General features: G+C 44.3%; 1 long non-coding RNA gene across 1 annotated transcript; it reads right to left on the minus strand.

The window, feature by feature from the left end:
- Nucleotides 1-8,674: 8,674 nt before the first annotated feature.
- On the minus strand, nucleotides 8,675-18,419 carry LOC103681459. The gene is made up of 3 exons (XR_573281.2): nucleotides 18,304-18,419; nucleotides 10,245-10,309; nucleotides 8,675-9,325 (listed from the first exon to the last, which is right to left on the minus strand). It is a non-coding gene; the product is annotated as an uncharacterized LOC103681459 (long non-coding RNA).
- Between the last annotated feature and the right edge of the window lie 1,780 nt (nucleotides 18,420-20,199).

The raw sequence follows: 20,199 nt of genomic DNA on the forward strand, positions 1-20,199 counted from the left end.
CCATCCATCAAGAGGAAATTATAATAGTAGCTACCTCAGGCAATTGGTGTTAGGATTAAAAGTGTTAATATAGAAGCACCTGGGTTAAGCTTCTGTCTTCGGCTCAGGTCATGATCCTGGGGTCCTGGGACAGAGCCCTTCATTGGGCTCCCTCCTCAGTGGGGGAGTCTGCTTCTTCCTCTTCCTCTGCCTCCCACTCCTCCACCACTTGTGTGTGAGCTCTTTCTCTTTCTCTCTCTCAAATAAATAAATAAAATCTTTTTTAAAAGGTGTTAATACATGTAAACCATTGAGAATAGTGCTTAGCATGCAGTAAATGCCAGGTAAGAGCTCTTCTCGCTCTTAGTTTTTTTTCGAATTGGCCCTCACTCCAACGTGTACGAAAAAGTAAGAGCAACCATTGTTATTATTATGGCCAAAAAGAGTGAATATATCCCCCCTGAGTCTTACATTTATTATCAAATCAAAACTCTGGCATTAGAATGAATGCAACTCCATATTTCAAAATCATAATGGTATTTGTTTCCACACAGGTATTTTTTTTCTTTTTTTGTGGTTCATTGGCAAATGTGATGCATGTGACTTTTTTAAAGGGGCATTCTGTGAATTCTCTACGTGGGAAAAAGGCTGAAAATGTGTCAGCTTTTTTTGAGATAATAAAGCAGTGAGCCTAAATGAGATTTTAATCTAAACCTTCCATCAGAATCAGAGCACTTCCTATAATATTATCCTGTTTTCCAGTTCACTCCAGCGTCCTGTTTACCTCCCACCCCCCCACCCCCCTTCTCCCCGCTGTTTGTTGGGTGTCACCTACTAACAATACCCATTTGGCCTTCCTGGTCTGCTCCAAGATCATTCCCCACTGTAAGAGGTGAACTGATTTTTCTCTTGTTTTGTTTACCTTTCTTTTCTTTTGTTCCCTTTTCCTTCTAAATTTTAGTTTCCTTCAACTCCTGCTAGAGTTTCAGTGAGATTCCTTCTTTTCTCTTTCATTCCCTTCAATAATTACTTGGAATTTCCTACTTGGGGGCTACACCTCCCAAATTCTGGTGCTCTGTGACCACTTTGGAAGGCCTGCCTTATTGTTCCTTTCATTTTACGTTGGAAGGTCATCTGTGCAAATCATTGCAGTTGGAGGGTTAGTACTAATAACTGGTCAACTCCATTAATGCAGTTGCCCCTCTGTGAAAGTTTACTTTTCTGGTTCAGTGTCTTTTACTGCAGATCTTGTGAAGAGCCTTTATTGCTTGAAGAAGGTGCCCCTTGGGACCTTAAGGTTTCCTGTTTACACACAGGGCAAGGCCCAGCTGAACTCTTGATGGTGCGGGCAGCTCCTGAGCTTGGCCAAGGGCTCTGACGGGGGCCCCAGGGGAACCACGATGGGGATTTAAAAGCAAGTGTCTGCTTAGTTGCCGGAGCTGTGGTAGAAACTGCGAGAAAGTGCCCAGCCATAGCTGGCAATAGGTCTGGTGCTGCTGATGGAGCAGTTTGTGCCAATGTCAGGGTCCCAGCAGGGTTGCCATGAGCCAAAAGTTTTCATGGTGCTAAAAGCAGAAAAGGTACCCTCTTCTAGGTCCCTGGCTGAGTGGATAAAAACCAAGGACTGAGTTCTCATCCTTGTGGTGACCAGACAGACTGGTGTCTTTTGCTCTGGTCCATACAAATGGAATTTACAGAAAATCTGAACTTCCCCCAGGTCCCATCAGTGTCCAGCAGGATCTAGAGGGGGTCGTACTCTGTGCTGCAGTTTGACACTAGTCACAAATCCGAGTACTTCTGCAGGGGCTCAAAGCTTTCTGCCCTGACTTTCTAAGCCCCACCCTGCATCAAATGCCCCACCTCCCAACCTGCTTCTGTGGACTAACTGTTAACTCCGAAGGCCAGCAATTGTGTGCCTCTACCCTGATGGGGGGGAGGGGGGTCAGGTGTCTGGGTCTGAATTAATTATTGGAAGCTTCCTGATGGTCTAAAGTCTCAGCAGAGGGCCCTCGAGACAGTCCTGTTGCTGGGATAGGAAGAGCCAGATGAGCTGCTCACCCACATGGTCAGAAGCAGCAAATCCAAGGAAAGAGCGTGTGTTTTCCCTCATGTGGGAGGGAAGGAAGCCATGAGTTCAGGATCAGCCCCCTGAGGGGTACCAGCTAGGTGTGGAGAAGCCTGTGACCCCCAAAATGCCCGCCCTTGGGCCAGGTTCTTCCTCCCTGGTAGGGCCCTGAATAAACCTGGTGTCGTCTTGCTTCCTGGTTCTCTGCTATCTGGGCTCCACACCACCCACTCCCTTCCTGCTGGTACAGTCAACCCTCAGGTCATAGGGGAGAAGCTGCTCCGTCCCCACCTACCTCTTTGCCTGGACATATGGGGTTAGTGTGCAGTGTTATTATTGCTAAACTCGCCACCAGTATTCTTCCTTCCATCCGGGTTCCAACTGTGCAGTTGTAGAAAAGAGAAGAGCAGTGGACTTCTTCAGGTAATCGCGTCTTCTTCCTGTTAAAAGCCATGGTTATTCTTCTACGTCTGCCTCACAGTATCACTAATCTCTTACACAATAAGCGTGCGTAATAAATAACCACAAAACCTCAGTGACATACAACAGCGACCATTTGTTGTGCTGGTGTGTCTGCGGGGGGTCAGCCAGGCAGCTCTGCGGGGGTGCTTCGCACATGGAGGGGTCGGCGGGCCGTTGGCTGGGTGGCGAGGTGACTCAGCTCAGCTGCATGCTCTGCTCGCCCTCCAGCAGCCAGCCCAGGCTTGCTCGTGCCATGGTGGAGGCACACGAGAGACGGGCTGGAATCATGGGAGCTCTGATCCTCCGATAAATACTGCTCATGTCCTACCAGGCAAAGGAAATCGCGCAGCCAAGCCCAGACTCAAGGAGGAGGGACACAGACCGCCTCTTTAGTGAGAGGCTGCTGGGACAGGGAGTGTTGCAAATACCACCCTCATCCTGGTCTCAGCTGGTACTGGGCTAACTCCGTAAACAGGATAAACTTCCAGGAGAGCAATCCCAGCAAGACTGAGGAGTTACAACCAACAAAGTCAAATCATCATCCCCACGAATGGTCTAGAGAAAGATCTCTTTATTAGAGCGTTGATAACAAAAGTGTTTGTCACAAAGTTGTTTTTGTTGTTGTTGTTGTTGTTCGTTTTTTATTTGTTAGGCAGGTGTTGGGAGATGATTCTCCATGGATCTCTCCTTCTTTTCCTGTCTCAGGAGCAGAGGCACTAACAACCATTTGTTCCTCATTATATCTTCCAGTATGTTTTAGAGCAAAATAGCCTTGGGGGTTAGAGATAGGGGCTCTCGGTGGAGCAGACAGCAGGGGGGAGATGACTCTTCCTGAGCAAAAGTCAGGCAAATTTGCTTACTCCCATTATAAAAAATCCAAGTTTCCCAAGCTCAGGGTTTCTCAGTTGTGACACAAAGCCATTTTGTGTGTGTGTGACAGTCACCTGTGTCCCTCCGCATTGCCCCTGTGGGTTGTGGAGGCAAGGGACACCAAGGCAGAAATGAAGCTCATGCTGTTTGTTCTACCATGAATGATAAAATTCCTTGTTTCTGGCTCAGGGGTCCCATGTATCCTGTCAGCATCCGTGAAACTATGGTAGACTGCTTTGGTAGTTTGCAGTTAGGGCAAAATTCCAGACCTTTCATGATTCTCGACAAGTTAAGTAATATCCTAGCAGGCTATCCACGTATCTTGCTCCTAGGAACGCCGTGATCTATTAGCCATTGTCGTAGACCCCTCTCTGTTGGTCAAAATACCCTGATTTGCTGCCCTGGCCTTGCTGCTCATTATGGTAATTCTTCCTCCTTTGCTCTGATGGTTAACTGCCACCGTCTAGTGTCTGTCATTTCAGAATTCTGTCATTTCCACTGATACTAGGGAGTCTGTTACCATTACAGTACCACCTACTGTCAGCCCTCGTCCTCACCCAAGGACAACTACCATCAAGCTTCTCTAGGATGTCAGTGGCTCCTTCACCTGTAACCCTCATGGCCTTAGTGAAGGAACATTCCCTCTGCCTTCCTGAGGAATATAGGACGTTGGTAGCTCCTGTGGTCTTGCACAATAAATCTCTTCTCACATTCCCACAGACCTAAGCTTTCCGACCTCTTCATTGAAACAATGCTAAGGCAATTCCAGCATTTCCACCTCATTTCCTGTGGCCATTGTTTGGTCTAAACTTCAAGAAGCTGTTACAACAATGTATTAGGATCATTCCTGGGTATCCTTTCCATGGGAGGGGGCTCCTACATCAGTAAACAGCCCCGCTCCAGTCTTAGAATCTGCCCTTGCTACCAATTCCGCCTTCTCCCCTCTCTGATTCTTCTAAGATCCACACCCTCAGGTGATCGTTGGGTTTTCCTGGAAAGTATGACCCAAGTCATGATGTCTTTCATGTGGACAATTTTTTATTCCTGGAGGAGGAGCTGTGTTTTCTACTCACACTGCTGAGAACTCATCTTTATTATTCTCTGAACAGAGTCAGAATCAGGGTGGTGTTCAAGAAGATAGACATCGAGTGGGGCTTCAGTACCGTCTCGGGGCAAGGGCAGTTGGCTCTCCTCTAGTGGGGGAGAGAGTTCAGAGAAGCAGGAAGATTTCGCGCTTCTCGGGCTCATCCATCCAAACATCCCCGACCACATCTCAGGATCTTACCCTTTTTCTACCGTGACTTTGACCTAAGAGATTCATTGAAGCTGTGAATTAATTTCCTTTGCCGCTTTTGCCGCTGCTGTAATTACATTCTGGGACCAATTTTGAGCACGTTCTACCCTGCAACCGCTGGAGGCCTTCAAGCTTTCATATCACACCTTTGGTTGATAGCAGGGTGTGGTTTTTCATGGCTTCCAGAGAGTTCAGATCAGACCACCTCCCCAATCTTTGTAATTTTCACATGTCCTAGCTGCCACATAACCCAGCATTCACCTTCTGCCTGCACCTGTGCAGGTGAGAGTCTGTGACTGTGATGCTGCTTACGCCTAGGGTTCTCCCCTGCCACGCTCAAAATCCCATCCCAACAGCCTGCTGATGGGGACCAGTGCTACCACTGGGTTGTATTTGGCTCTATTTATGGACCTTCAAGTCTGTTTCATTGAACTTTATGACTATTTGTGTGTCAGTACCACACAGTTTAGTGTATTGTATTTTGATAACATGTTTTATCATCAGATAAAGCTTGTGCTCTCATCACTTCTCTTTTGGAAAATATTAAGCTTGTTTACTTTAAATTTAACTGTGATACTGGGCCCGTATGTGGGGGGGAGATCCAACTCCAGCCTAGCTCATATGTTCTTCCCAGGTCCCTGTCCTGAGTTCGGTTCTCTTTGCTCCCCAGGCACACTTAGAAGATGGTTTACAGAAATGCGAGCCCACTTCATCCATCCCCCTTTGGCAAGGCCTTCCCTAAAGGCCTCCACAATAGTGCTTCCAAGTCCTAGAGGGATCCACCCTCTCTGGCCTTGATGTACTTCTCTTGTTCAAGTTCTCAGAATAAGTTCTGAGGTTTGATGTTTTTCTCCAACTAATGTCAAATAGCAGGCCTGTAATTTTCCCAAATTTAAGAGCATTTTCCCCTGGTTTCCTGGCTGGCTCAGATTTGTGAAAATATTCTCCATGTCAACCTTGCTTCCTCCAACATTGTGCAAGACAGTGTGTGGCAAAGCCTTAGAATATAAAACGTTTCTGACATTTTCACTCTGCAACTTGCCAATTTTTCATTTGATTCTTTTTCCTTTTTATAAAGACAAATTAGAAAGCAATCACTCCATAACCTTTGGCTTTATTATTTCTTTATCCTTTGTACTACCCAGTCCTATTCCCCTGTCCATCACTTTTTATTGATTTTGGATGGTTCGGTGTTTGCCTTTGTGTTCTGCAAAGAGAACCATTGATTTTGAATAGCTCTAGAAATGTTGGGAGGGTTTGGCGACATAGCCAATCTTAGTGTTGCCACTAAAGGCATTAAACATCGTCTTGCAAGCGAATTTATTGTCTCAGTCTTTGATGATGGAATTAAAGGCTGCTGCCAACTGTTGGCAGAGACCTTCAGAGTTACCATCTGCCTATTCGTGACAACAAGAGCCAGGAGCGACCTGTTGAAAGTCCTACTGAACCCCTGATGTCTTCAGTTTCAAGTTTAAAAAATAGGATATGGTGTAATGGATGGAGAATCAGAAGATCTGAATGTAGTCTTGATGTGCTCTATCTACGTAGAATTTCTCACCAGGCTCTGGAGAGAAAGAGTGCTGAATAACTCATAAATAGGAGGTGGTAGCATATAGACCATTCTAGATTGTCCCTAACTGATAAGAGCTAGGGGTAAAGTGGATAGTGAAGGCTACCTGACCTTTTTACCTTTCTTCCTCACAAATCATCCCCCAGATTTTTACCCAGTTCCTGTAGTACAGCACATGAGAAATTAGTGGCCAAAGGACAAACAGTGGAAAAGAGGGAAGGAAAAAATTCAAGTCATCCTCAAGACTGGAGAACTAGATTATTAAACAGTTGGCAGCTGACTATAAATATGTAGAAAGAATGATGGTGAGGGAGGAGCTCAGCCAATCCTCTAGCCCCAGAGATGATGCCGAGAGGACAATCATAAGGAAGCTTTTGTCTGGGAGCTAAGGTGCTTGCTGCTGGCCTACCAGGATCCTTCCAGGCTGACCTGCCCAGCCAAGGGTCCTCCCTTACTAAGGCTATCGCTGTGAGTGTCTCTGCCTCTGGAGAAGTAAGGAGCTGTTTCTCCATATAAAGTGTTTAGGAACTCACGGTGATGCTTCAAGGTAAAGGAAGTATATCAAAAAAAGAAATGCACCTGCATTTCTCAGCAGTGTAGAAATTGCATTGGAAATGACTCAGCAATTCTAGATGAAAACTTGAGAGAGCGTTACTTTGAAAAATTGATTTTTCCGTTGCTGGGGCTGTGGTGCAAAGTGAGACCACCTTCCATGTCCCCCTGAAATCGATAAATTCTACGTTTCTCATAAAAGGGGATAATTTGAGTGGCACCTGAGGAAAGAGCCCACACATATGGTGAGGGGTGAGGAGACAGGTGGCTGAAGAGCTGGGATGATGACTCCCAGATTTGTGAGCTGACTCACCAGCCACTCAAGCAAGATTTTGTCCAGAGCAAACCTTTGCAGGGAAAAGGAGAAAATGTCTCATGAACACTCACCCATTTCATCCCAGGCTGAGTCATCCTTAGTTCCTTCAGATTCATTCATGCCTTTTACCTTCCTGGGTATTCAAGAGAAGCAGGGGTCCTGAGTCCGACTAGAAGTCAGAAATCTTTTTGAGGTCATTTATTTATTCTTGATTTTCGTGTAGTGGGTCAGCCTCACACTGACGAGTCACTGCATCTCAGGTGGGCCGTCCAGCCACGTCTGCCTCAGCCAGGGAGGCCCGAGCTCCTCACTAATCACAGGAGTAAGTGGGGGGAGTGGGGGCAGGCGTTCTCTCTCCCACGTTTGAGCATGTCTGCAGGGGGCTGACGAGAAGCCCTGTGCACACCTCATCCCAACGTATCTTACCCAGCTCTCTCTCCCTAGTGGTGAGGGGATTCATTCACGTTTACTCTTGATGGAGTATGTGGAATCCCATAATCTTACGACATTCATTTCACCTTACTTTCCACAATTTTTGTCTGACTCAATCAGCATGTGAAGTGAAAGAACATGCGAAATGTGACATCTGGGCATAAGCTCAGTTTGGGGGGGAAAAACCAGTTTTCTTTAATCCGATAAAGGATACCGACCACAAGCCACTGAGAATGAAGAAGTACATAGTGGAATATTGCCCAGCAGTAAGAATAAATGAATTATGGTTTGCAATAAAATGGATACATCTTAGAAACAATGGTGAACAAAAAAAGTAACTCCCAGAGTCTCTTCATATAAGAATATAGCAATTTTATAGAGATACAATGTAGCTAAATGAACTATTAGATACATATTTTCATAGCCCATAGGTACAAAACAGCGTGTCAACATATCAGTTTCCTGTGGCTACAGTAACAAATGATCACAAACCTGGTGACTTAAAACCACAGTTATCATCGTCTCTCAGTTCTGTGGCCAGAAGTCTGAAATCTGTCTCACGAGGCTGAGATCGAGGTGTCAGCAGGGCTGTGCTTCCTTCCCAGGAAAGAATTCAGCACTTCCAGCTTCCAGCTTCAGGCGCCTGCCAGCATTCCTTGGCCACATGGCTTCAATATCTGCCTCCGTGGTCCTGTTGCTTTCTCCTCTTCTGTAGTCCGGTCTCCCTCTGCAATTTCCTAAGGGTTGTATCTAGGCCCACTTGGATGATCCAAGATAATCTCCCCATCTCAAAATCCTTAATTTAATCTCATCTGCTGTGTTTGTCATATAAGGTAACAGTCACAGGTTCCTGAGATTAGCAGATCTTTGGGGTTCATTATTCAGCCTACCACTCTCTTGGTGGGGGAAGCAGAGGGTGGAGTTGGGTTTGATATGCTCTAGTTTTTAAATTGGGTGATGTGTTAACAGGTGTTTGTCTTACTATACTTTGAACTTAAATAGATTATATATGTATTTTTATATATGTATATCTATACATATGTATAGATATGTGTGTATATATATGTATACACACGCACACATACATATACACACATATACATAATACTGCATATTTTTTCTTTTTACTTAGAAGGTGAAAAAGGAAGGTAGCAGGATGTTCCTGATCTTTCAAAAAAGAAATAATGCGGTACCAACTGCTGGTGAGGATGTGGAGACGTTGGCTTTCATACAGCTGGTGGAATTGTAAAATGTTACCGTCACTCTGGAAAATAGTATGGCAGTTTCTTACAAAAGCTAGACATACTCTTGCTATATGACATAGCAACTGCACTCCTGGGAATTTATATCAGAGAAATGAACACGTATGTGCACACAAACCTGGACACAGTATTCACAGTAACTTTATTTGTAACAGCCAAACACCGGAGACAAGGAAAATGTCCTTCCCTATGTGAATGACTGAACTATTGTGTTCAATTATTGATGCAGGTGAAAACTTGGATGGACCTCAAAGACATAATGCCAAGGGAAAAAAGCCCATCACAGAGGTTCACATATTGTATGAATTTATTTATATTGCGTTCTCAAAATGACAAAATTAAAGAGATGGAGAAGATATTAGTGGTTGCAAGGGATTAGGGATGGGGGTGGGGGAAGAGTGTGACTATATAACAGGGCAGGAGGAGGAGAGGTGGTGGGTGTGACCATAAATAGGTAGCAAGAGGGAGACCTTTGCGGTGATGGACTATTCTGGATCTTGATCTTGGTGGTCATTTTGGAAGCCTGTGCATGTAATGAAATGGAACGAAGCTGTATGCACGCATTGTATCAATGTATAGTTATGTAAGATGTATGTAACTGTTAGGGGAAACTGGGTAAAGGGAAAGGGTACATGGGAACTCTCTTCTCTATTCTGTCTTTGTGGCTTCCTGTGAACCTATATTTAAATTCACAAAGCTTAAAAAAGTGTAAAACTGTCAAAAGGAAAAAAAAGTGAAAAAGCGAAAAGCTGTGATTGCTTCCTTCCTCCCCAAGTCAGCACAAAACCTAGCTCCCGCGCTAATACTACCTTTGGCTTTCCCTGAATCAACTTTCATGACAGTTCTGAAGCAGTTCCAAAAAAGTTCTAAATCAGAGCACCCACAGTTGTTCAGCGTCATCACTGCATACCCCATCTCCCTGCGTAACTACTTCTTCTAAGAGTCATCGCTTAAAAAGTCCCTCACTCACTTCTGCCTGCCTGTGTCTGTGTGACCTTCCCTAGCTCCCCGCGCCCTGCCTTCTCTTGAGCAAGCACCCACCTCATCTTCCTGAGACAGTCTGCTCATCAGTACGGGGAGCAAACTCTGGGCTTTTTCCTCATCCTGACCTGCTGCCGCTTTCCTCCTCTGCAGCCTGCTCTTTCCTCTCTGTCCAAGCCCGCCTTGCTGTCCTTAATCACAGACAACCGACCGCCAGGCAGCAGGTTGAAAATATTTTCTGACAAAAGCAGCCCACTGAATTTTATGTATTTTACCTCCTTCTTTTATTTTCATATTTGGATTTTCCCTAGCTTGCTGGTCAATAATAATTCCTTGTTTTTCTCTTCTCTTCCTGTAAGTAAAGTCTAGCCGGGATCAAGACTATTGCCTGAACAGGCCAGGACGTTTCAACTTTGAGGGGGCAGGAGGTGGGGGGGAGAGTAAATGGAGGACAGACTTACCGATCAGGAACTCCCGGCATAGCACACACGGCATCAGAGGATCGGAGTGGAGGGATCTTACAGCCCTCGGACGAGAGCAATTTCAGGCCGTTCTTCCCTTGGTATTTCTGCAAATTCCAGCTAGGAACCAATGCCTACTGATGGGCTTTCCACTTCCTTCCTGTGAGTTTTCTTTCTTTTTGTAAATTCATGTATCCTATTCTCAAATTTTGCTTCATAATATCCATTTCTTGTTTCATGGACACAATATCTTCTCCCATTTCTTTGAGGCTATTAGAATTTTTTAAAATCCGCTCTCTATATTATCTGGATTCCCTCCACATTCTATTCCCCCCCCCTTGTATGTTATTTGTATGTTATGTCCTCTGTCCTTCAAGCTGGAGGCTTTCCTCAAATATCTGGTGGTCCCTAGCTGAATGATCAAATCCAAGATATTATACATAGGTCACATTAAAAGACATACGATTGGTAGGCTCTGCTTTAAGGGGATCGAGTGGTAAGCTGGACTTTTAGTTGGGGGTCCTAAAAGGTCACGATCTGTAGAACTTTTTCGGGAATCTTTAGGTATTTTTCAGAGAAGAAGTCTCTCATCTCCTGTCCATGTTTCACAATCCTGGCTACTCTTGTTTTGAAAACCAGGAGGGAAAGGGGCTGAAGGATTCTCCACTTAGTAGGCATATCTTCACTTAACCTCCTTGTTTTCAATAGAGCATCCCCTGCCCATCCTCTCCTAAAATCTAAGATGTGCCAATATCCCAGAATGAGGATGCTCTTATGTTCAAATTTCCAGAGAATAAACATCTAGTTGCCAAACTAGATGGGAAGGAGGTAGCTGCCTGCTGGGTGGGGGAGAGGGAAAGACGGGGGGGGGGGGATTAATTTCTCTTTACCTTTACTCCAATTCTTGTGAACATCTGGGCATCCTTATAGCCATTTAGGGAAAATCGCATCCCAGCCTCCCACAGCTCTTTGATACTGCTGTTCCCTTCACTGTCCTGGACGAGACACAGTGTGCTCTGTACATTGTGCGTGGCAGGCAAGAGTCCGGTCCAGTCGTTCTCCTTGCTGTTTTGGAATGTAATCTGCCACCAGTTTGTTTTGTGATACATATTCTAAGCTTGGGTATTCAGGGTGGGATTGGAGCAAGCATCGTGTAATGTCACAACTTCCCAGGAAAAACAAAATCATAAGCCCTCGGATTTTTCATCTCGAAGGCTAAAGGTTGGCTGCCTAGAGACAGTAAATGTTTTCACTAAAACTTGAAAGAACGATCTTTTTGCAAGCACAAGACTGGGTTCTCTACCTCCTCTATGAGCCATAAAACTGCTCAAGGTGAAAAGGACTTCAAGAGTTGTTCGATCCAACCACTCGCACCATGCTTCGAGCTCCCACTCCCTGTCATTCCCCGCTCCCCAGAAAGGAGGGTTGTAACCAGGCTTGGACACCTCTGGTGATGGACATTTACTCCTCCTTTAGGCAACCTTTTCACCCTTCACAGCTTGAGCTATTCTTATTTCTATCATCTGTGGCTTATTGAATTCCGTTATGGGTCCAGCTCTCTGCTAAGAGCTTTACAAACATCTCATTTAATCCTCACCACAGCCCTGGAACAATTATTATTTCCATTTTACAATTCAAAAACTCAGAGAGATTAAGTGCTTGCCCAAGATCCCACACCTGGTGAGTGGCAGGGGCAGCAGATGAAGAGTGGTCCATCTGGCTGTAACTCCTCATTCTTTCTACTTATTCTGCCTTTTGTCCAGCCCACAATGCCCCTTCTCTGTAGCTTTCACCTACTGGGGCTAGTTCTGTCTCTTGGGAGCATAGAGGGAAAAGCCAAACCTCTCTTCCACATGAGCACTCTTCAGCTATTTCAAGATATTTATCTGATGTCCTCTCCACTCCAGGCTAAAGCCTTAAAAAAAAAAAAAAAAAAGGCAAAGCAAAGGGGAAGAAGATCCCTATCTGTTTTAAAGGTATTAAGTGTACTTCTCCCTTCAGTTTCCAAGTTGTTTTCCTGCTTACAGCACTGTAGGACTGCTGGCTTAGCCTCATAAAAGGACAACCACGGAATCTCTTCAGTGTGTGGTTGGAAGCTATGGCCCACAGAATGGCTATGACTCTGCCCCAAACGCACCTTTGTGAAGGGCCCAGGTCAGGTGGGCCTGTGTGAGCTGCGGCGTCTAGTACATCCGCCCCTGAAGTTACACCACCCTTAATGGACTTCTTTAGGAGGAGACCCAGCTGAGTCCTGGGGCAGGATTAATTGCTTAATAAAAGCACTCTTAAATAGACTTTGTTGTGTACCCTTATAGCAGCTTGAAGGGATAGGATTCACAATGAGCAAATGCCCTTATAAATTCCACCAGTAGCTTGGCTCCTTGGTTACAAGTAGGTTTGTTTTACAGTGTCATCGCCCAAATTTTCCTGATCATAACCCCCCTGGGGAGTTGATTTAAACCACAGAGTCCTGGGGGCGCCTGGGTGGCACAGCGGTTAAGCGTCTGCCTTCGGCTCAGGGTGTGATCCCGGCGATCTGGGATCGAGCCCCACGTCAGGCTCTTCTGCTATGAGCCTGCTTCTTCCTCTCCCGCTCCCCCTGCTTGTGTTCCCTCTCTCGCTGGCTGTCTCTATCTCTGTCGAATAAATAAATAAAATCTTTAAAAAAAAAAAATAAATAAACCACAGAGTCCTGGATCCAACTCCAGACTTTCTAGGTCAAAAATCTTTGTGTGTGTGGGGGGGGGGACCCTGCAGTTTAATAACCCTCTCCAAGGGATTCTCATCATCACCCAAATTTGGAAAACACCATTTCGAGGAGTTCATTGCCCACAACTTTATTCCTTGTCTTTAAAAATTGGAGTAGAGACAGAGCTAAAAGAAGATTGTGATGGGTAATTTCATGTGTCAACTTGGCTGGGCCACTGTGCTCAGATATGTGGTCCAACATTGTTCTGGATATTTCTGTGGGGGTGTTTTTGGATGAGATTAGTATTTAAATCAGTGAACTTTGAGGAAAGCAGATTGCTCTCCTTAACACGGGTGAGCCTCATCCAATCAGTTGAAGGCTTACCTAGAACAAAAAGGCTGACCTCCCCCAAGCAAGAGTAAAGTCTTCAGCAGACAGCTTTGGATTTGAACTGAGGCCCTGGCTTTTCCTTGAGGGTCATGCATAGAATGTTTGAGAAGAGGAGAAATTAAGAGAATTGTACTATTCTTCTGAAGGGATGAGGGGTGTTGAATGCTAACTGCCGCTTTATGAGGGAACAAAAGTGCTCTGATGACCTTGCTGTAACCCTGCTGTGACAACAGCCCATAATCAAATAATTTTGGAAAGGAGCAGGGGCAGAGCTGGGCCTACTTTTAATGCTAGATTTGTGTTTAAGTAAAAGTAACTGAGGTATAATTTATACACAATAAAACCACCCTCTTAAAGTAGAATGTTGGATGAGTTTTGGCAAATGTATAAACTCACATAACCGCTGTAACCAGCAAGATGCAGGGTATTTCCATTACCTCAAAAGTTCCCCGAATCCCTTCTTAGTCAATTCCCTCTGCCCTTCCCAGCATTCCCCACCCCCCCAACCACTGATCTGTTTTCTGTCAATATAGTTTTGAACTTTCTAAAATTCCATGTAAAAGGAATCCCATGGAATGTAACTTTTTGTGTCTGGCTTCTTTTACTCAGCATAATGCTTTCGAGGTCCGTCCAATACCACTGCATCTATCAGTAGCTTTCCTTTCTCTCGCTGAGTAGTATTCCATCGTGTGGCCGGACCACAGGCTATCCACGCACCAGTCAATAGGCATTTGGGTTGTTTCCAGTTTGGGGCTATTATGATTCATGCTGCTGTGAAGATTCCCGTTCAGGTCTTAGCACAGACATGTATTTTCATTTCGCTTGGATAAATATCTAGGACTGGGATTGTTATATGCTGAGCGTATGTGTACTTTTATTGACCAATTATCTTTCAAAGTGGCTGTATATCTGCATTTGCATCAGCAATGGGGTGCTGGATTTTTCTGACAAAGACAATTCATCTTTGAATTGGATTGAATTGGCCTTTATTTTGTGTCATCTGCAGGGACAGAGAATTAGCTTTGTATAAAGCCCCGCTTAAGAGTGCTGGAGTGACCGATTCGACAGTATTGCTTTTCTGCAATTCAGGAAAAGTCACTAGGTCTCTCTAAGCCTATCTCTCCCATTTGTAAAATGGGCTAATAATGACGCCTCTCTGCTTAGGAATGTTGTAAGGATTAATTGAGATAAAACATACAAATGCTTAATACAGAACCTGGTACATAATAAATGATTATAAATTACAGTTGGCCCTTGAGAACACAGAGGTGGGTCTGCAGAACCTGCCCACCCGTGCAGTCAAACACCCCAAATGCCCTGATTCCCTAAAACTTAACTATTAATAGCCTGTCCTTGGTGGGAAGCCTTATTTATGATAACATAAACTGTTGATTAACACATATTTTGCATGTTATGTGTATTATATACTGTATTCTTACAGGAGAGTAAGCTGGAAAAAAGAATGTTATTAAGAAAATCATAAGGAAGAGAAAATACATTTACAGCACTGTATGTATATTATTGAAAAAGTCTACGTATAAGTGGACCAGCAGAGCTGAAACTCATGTCGTTCAAGGGACAACCATACTGTTACTATTCCAAGTACCTTCTTTGGAAAAGTAAGCTGCAGTAGGGTTTAACCGTATGAGAATATATATACCACAGCCTTTACTTCTTTGGGGTTTCTTTTGGGTAATAATTTAGAACTCAAGAGAGCCAAGGAAACTGTAAAGGATATTTTGTCACTGAAAAAAGGTATCTGTAGTTATTTGAAAAGATCAGCCAGAAGTCTCTTTACATCCTTTCTATACTTTCTGTCCTCAGTTTCCTAATCTGTAAAACAGGGGTAATAATTCTTGCTCTGCCTCTCTCACAGGTTTGATATGAAGCTCAGGAAAATGTGAACGTTATAACCTGCACAGTGTTGTATACATATTTGCCACCAGTGAAAGTTTTAGAGAACTTTTATAAAAGACAATTTAGTTAGAAATTATCAGATAATGGCATCCTTCACAAAACTTCCTTTTCTACCATTACATAGGAAAAAAAAAACTGATAGTTCATGGAAATTGCTACAAAATGCTATGAAAATAAAAGATGTAAGAAAGTGATATGGAGGGGCGCCTGGCTGGCTCTGTTGGTGGGGCACATGACTCTTGGTTTTGGAGTTGTGAGTTCGAGCCCCACATGGGGTACAGAGAGTACTTAGAAATAAAATCTTTTAAAAAAAAGAAGAAGAAAGAAATCGATACCAAGAATACCAAACTACTGCCCAGGTCTCAAACCAGCACTAATGTACCACCATTATAGAAAGGAGCACACTCCCGGTACCCTTCACACCCTCAGCAGGTTAACACGCTGAATTCACTGCGGTATTTCAGTAGCTACAGGGGAACAGTGTGTCCGTGTGTGTGCACAAACATCGGCTCTCAGTCGCTTACTTAGACGACACTCGAGTTTGAACAATGTCACTTGGAATCCTTTTGGAAACCCTATTAATCGAATGAAAAAGGCTGTTTGCACAATGGCATTTTTGACAGCACCGGGAACATTTTAATAATAAATAAATTTATTTAGTTCTCCATTGGAACCATGTGGGGGAATAGAATATAAAGCACAACGTTGCATTTGGGAACAGAGGGGTTATGTGTGTTCGGAACGGAAAAGAATGAGTATGTCTTCCACCGCGTAAGCACTCCCAGGCACTCAGGCTGAGCTCGTAAGTCACCTTGGGGTTTGGTCCTACCTGTCTTATGCAAGAAGTCTACTCTACCTCAACTATCCACAGGAAGAGGAGATAGTGGAGGAAAGCTTTGACCCTTAGACTCGTCTAATTGATGTGGATTCCCAAATGTATGCACTTAGCATTTCTCATTGAATAAGTCACTTGTCTACTAACTAAAGTCAGAGCAGTTATCATAATCTTTTTAAAACTCAGAACTCAAGGAATTGCGTTTTGAATGTGGTAATGGGTAAATGTGTTCATACCATTATTTTTTCCACATACATTTTTAGTGGGGACATGCTGACATCTCCTGCACACACTGAAATGGTTATGTGTGGCCAGACATATAGAACACATGATTTACTCCCAGCCTGAAATGCCATGAGTCAAAAGCATTCACTGAGCTCCCATCCGCCCCTGGGCAGTCGCGCTCGCCAACAGGATCATAGTTCCTTCTCATGATCATTCCGTGATAGGTGTTGCATATATTTAGTTTTACAGATGAGGAGACCAGAAAGGTAAAATAACTTGCCCCACATTTCCCAGCTAATACACAGGAGAAATAGAACTGAAGTTGAGGTCCTGCTATACGGCTGCTGCCAGATAAGAGATGTATACCCCAAAGAACTCTGGTAATATTGTATTTTCATCTGTGATCCCAAGGAAAATGGCTGGAATACCTCAATTGTTCCCCCAAGGAAATTAACCTCAAAATTTGGGGCATGCATGTGAAATATCACTAATTTCCTTAATAACCTGATGAATGTCTTTAATCCCTAAGTTTCCTAGTATTTCTTTCTTTTTTTTTTAAGATTTTATTTATTCATTTGAGAGAGAGACAGACAGAGCACAAGCAGGGGTAAAGGGAGAAGCAGACTCCCCACTGAGCAGGGAGCCTGATGCAGGGCTTGATCCCAAAACCCAGAGATCACAACCTGAGCTGATGGCAGGTGCTCAACCATCTGAGCCACCCAGGCGCCCCTTTCCTAATATTTCTTAAATTTGTTTATAGTTCTAACCTGGACTAGCTCTTGGGATAATAAGTGCCTTAAGTTTACTACCAGTTGTGTTATTCATTATTGCTTTTATATACATCTAAAACATTTTTCAAACTTTAGTGGGTATTCCCCATTTGTCATGTTCTGAGTTTGGGGATGCATATTCTTTCCCTAGCTACGCTTTCGGAATTTCATAGAATTTGCTCCTGTCTTCCTCCTTAATTAAGAATACTCAATTTCCAAGATGCCTGGGTGGCTCAGTCAATTAAGTGTCTGTCTTCAGCTCAGGTCATGATCTCAGGGTCCTGGGATCGAGCTCCGTGTTGGGCTCCCTGCTGGATGGAGAGCCTGTTCTCCCTCTCGCTCTGTCCCTCCCCCCCTGCTCTGCTCATGCTGGCTCTCTCTCTCTCTCAGATGAATAAATTAAAAAATCTTAAAGAGAAAATACCCAATTTCTGAGTCTCAGTCTGTTCTCCCTCGTAGGCAAGACTCTTCATTACAGAAGTTAATTCTGAACATTTTGCAGATGAAAGAAAAGGTAAAACCTATCCTCTGTGGCTGCCCTCACAGCCCTCCCCTTGGTTGGACACTGTCTCCTCTCCCCTCTGTCCTGCAGGTCTGCCTTTAGGACACCTGCTCCTCTCTCTCTCTCTCTCTCTCTCTCTCTCTCTCTCCCCCTTGACTCCAGAAACCGATAACCAACTAGGCAGCAGGGTCTTTCTTGCCTTTCGGGATTAATGACTGTTAAAGGGTCAGATATCCCCTACCTTTCCAATGAGAGCTAACATTTTCGTCTCAGAAAGCTCTATTTTAAAATTTTTTATATTAAACAAATTTTATATTATATTAAAACACTCTTTGGAGTGAAACCAAGCAAAGGACATGGGCAGGAGAGAATGACCCCTTTATTTAGCACTCGGAAGTTCGCAAGTATACCAGGGAACCAGGAACGCCTGCGGAATCCGGGGCTTAACCCAGACCTGATGAGTGAGGATCTCTGGAGAGGAGTGCAGGAATCTTCTATTGAACTGGTCTCCCTGAGAATGATTCTGATGCAAGTGGTCAGAGACGTTGCAACGACGTGATGCAATCAGTCAGACCGTGTTCTTCTGGAAAGATCCAGCGCCCCTATCTAAAACTAAGGGGTTTTTTTAATGACCTCTCACTTGCCATAGAAAATCCTACTTAAAACTATGAGCAGTCTTAGAGGCCCTTCTTCTGAAAAGTCGAAAATAAAAAACAGACAGAAATACTCACCCATCTGATCAAATAAACGCTGCATGAAAGGATAGTGGTGGCTGTTCTGTCTTCTACCCCATGATTTGGAGAGAGCGTTTTATTCTTCTCCATAAAGTAGTAGGAAAAGATTGGATGATTAGAAATCTGCGGGCTCCTCCTCTGTGGGCCCTCTTGAGAACAAATGCAAAACCTTTGGTCTGGGGCCCAATTGACAAATGTTTAAATGTCCACATGCACCATCAGATAATCTCCAGAATGCCTTTCCCCCTGGCCTAACTCAATTCAGATAACTGTGTTTGTCTCTGAGAAACCCTCAGAGAAAACATTCAGGCCAAATGATCTCATGCCTGGATTTTGCAAAACCATATGTGCACAAGACCAGAATTTATATCTTCCTCAAGTAGGTGCCATTCCCAAATCCAGCCCCAGGATTTCTCCAGCAACGTGGCTGTGTGGCCGCGTCTGAGTCATTTCGTAGGCCGGCAGACCCCTGGCCACCGCACAGGCCACATGAGGAAGCCATTCTGTACTATTTCTAGAAGTGGCATCTTTTAAAATGATTTTACACCTATCTCACCCATTTTGCTATCCCAGATGTTTTTTAAAAGGAGGGTCCGCTTCACCAAAAGTGATGTTTTCTTCCTCCTCAAAATAATTTAGATTTTTTGATTGTGTCCAACCAAGAGAAAAATCAAAGGTGCGTGATGGGGGTTACACCTGACACTCCGTGGGGACGCTGGGCTCGTCTCTTGGAACAAAATGCTGCAGATTCATTTGCTGACTTGGGGTATTAGCCACCTTTGGGCCCCTGTTTGGGGGGGATGTACGGAGGACTCGGCTTCTACCTCTTCTTTTCCAGGGAGATTGAAGAGGCAGGAAAAGTTGTTCTGGATTGAACCTCTGGCCACAAACAACTCATTGTAACACTTTTTGGTGCTTGAATTTATTAGACTACGTTTTGTGGTTGCAAAGCTCTAACATGATTTTCCTGGTTGTCACTACCAAAGGGCCACCCCTCCACATGGTATCTGTGATCTATCTGTGCATTTTCATTTTTGTATTAAGGAGAAGAGTTAGGGACGGTTCCTCTTTGGGGAAGAGGCTGCAGTTTTCAGGCAGGCATACTTAAAAAAGTATACTGGAGGCTGGTATGGCCTCCTGGAGGGGGGCACACTCAGTCTAGAGACTAGAGGGTGATACCTCTGAGCCCGAACTTCCTCACACATTGCCTGTTTCATGTACCTCCTTGGGCATTGTTACAAGGTCTGAAATCCCACCAGAAGTGTATTGGAGTTGACAGATTTCCTCTTTAAGAGGTCAGATAAGAATGGGTTGGGGCCTAGAATACTCTTCCTGTGGCTCTTGTGACCTTACTCACCTGGTTCTATAAAAATCAGGTAACACCTCTTGCAGAACGCTTTTCCCTTCTTGAATCATTGGCCTTTCTATGTGCCCTGATAGGCTAGGGCTGTGGTGTCAAATCTTGCTGGGGGTTGGTGTTCTCTGTGGGCCTCCCCGAAGGTAGGGACTGTGTATTAGTCATCATTTTGTCTCCACTGGGCCCAACACACAGTCGTTACTCTAGAAATAGTAGCTGAATGAGCCCCCGGATCGTCACCTGTAAAATGGGGATGACACCGGAAATGATGCCTTTCTTGGGGTGTCTGTGAGCATGAGATGAGATCATTTATATCACAATGTTACTAAACTGTAAAGCACTATGCAAATGGAAGTCATTATAATAACTTGCCACGAGGTAGGAGGGAAGTCTCAAAGAGGTACAGAAACCCCACCACTTTGAATATTTTCCTGAGGCCCGTTCTAAGTGATTGCACCTAGAAGAGGCTATGAGCAGGACTTGGCTCTGTCTTTATACCAAGATCCTTTGCCCTGTGTGCATTTGAAAGGACTTAA

The sequence above is a fragment of the Ursus maritimus genome, unplaced genomic scaffold, assembly GCF_017311325.1.
Source record: "Ursus maritimus isolate PB19 unplaced genomic scaffold, ASM1731132v1 scaffold_5, whole genome shotgun sequence".
Taxonomy (NCBI): domain Eukaryota; kingdom Metazoa; phylum Chordata; class Mammalia; order Carnivora; family Ursidae; genus Ursus; species Ursus maritimus.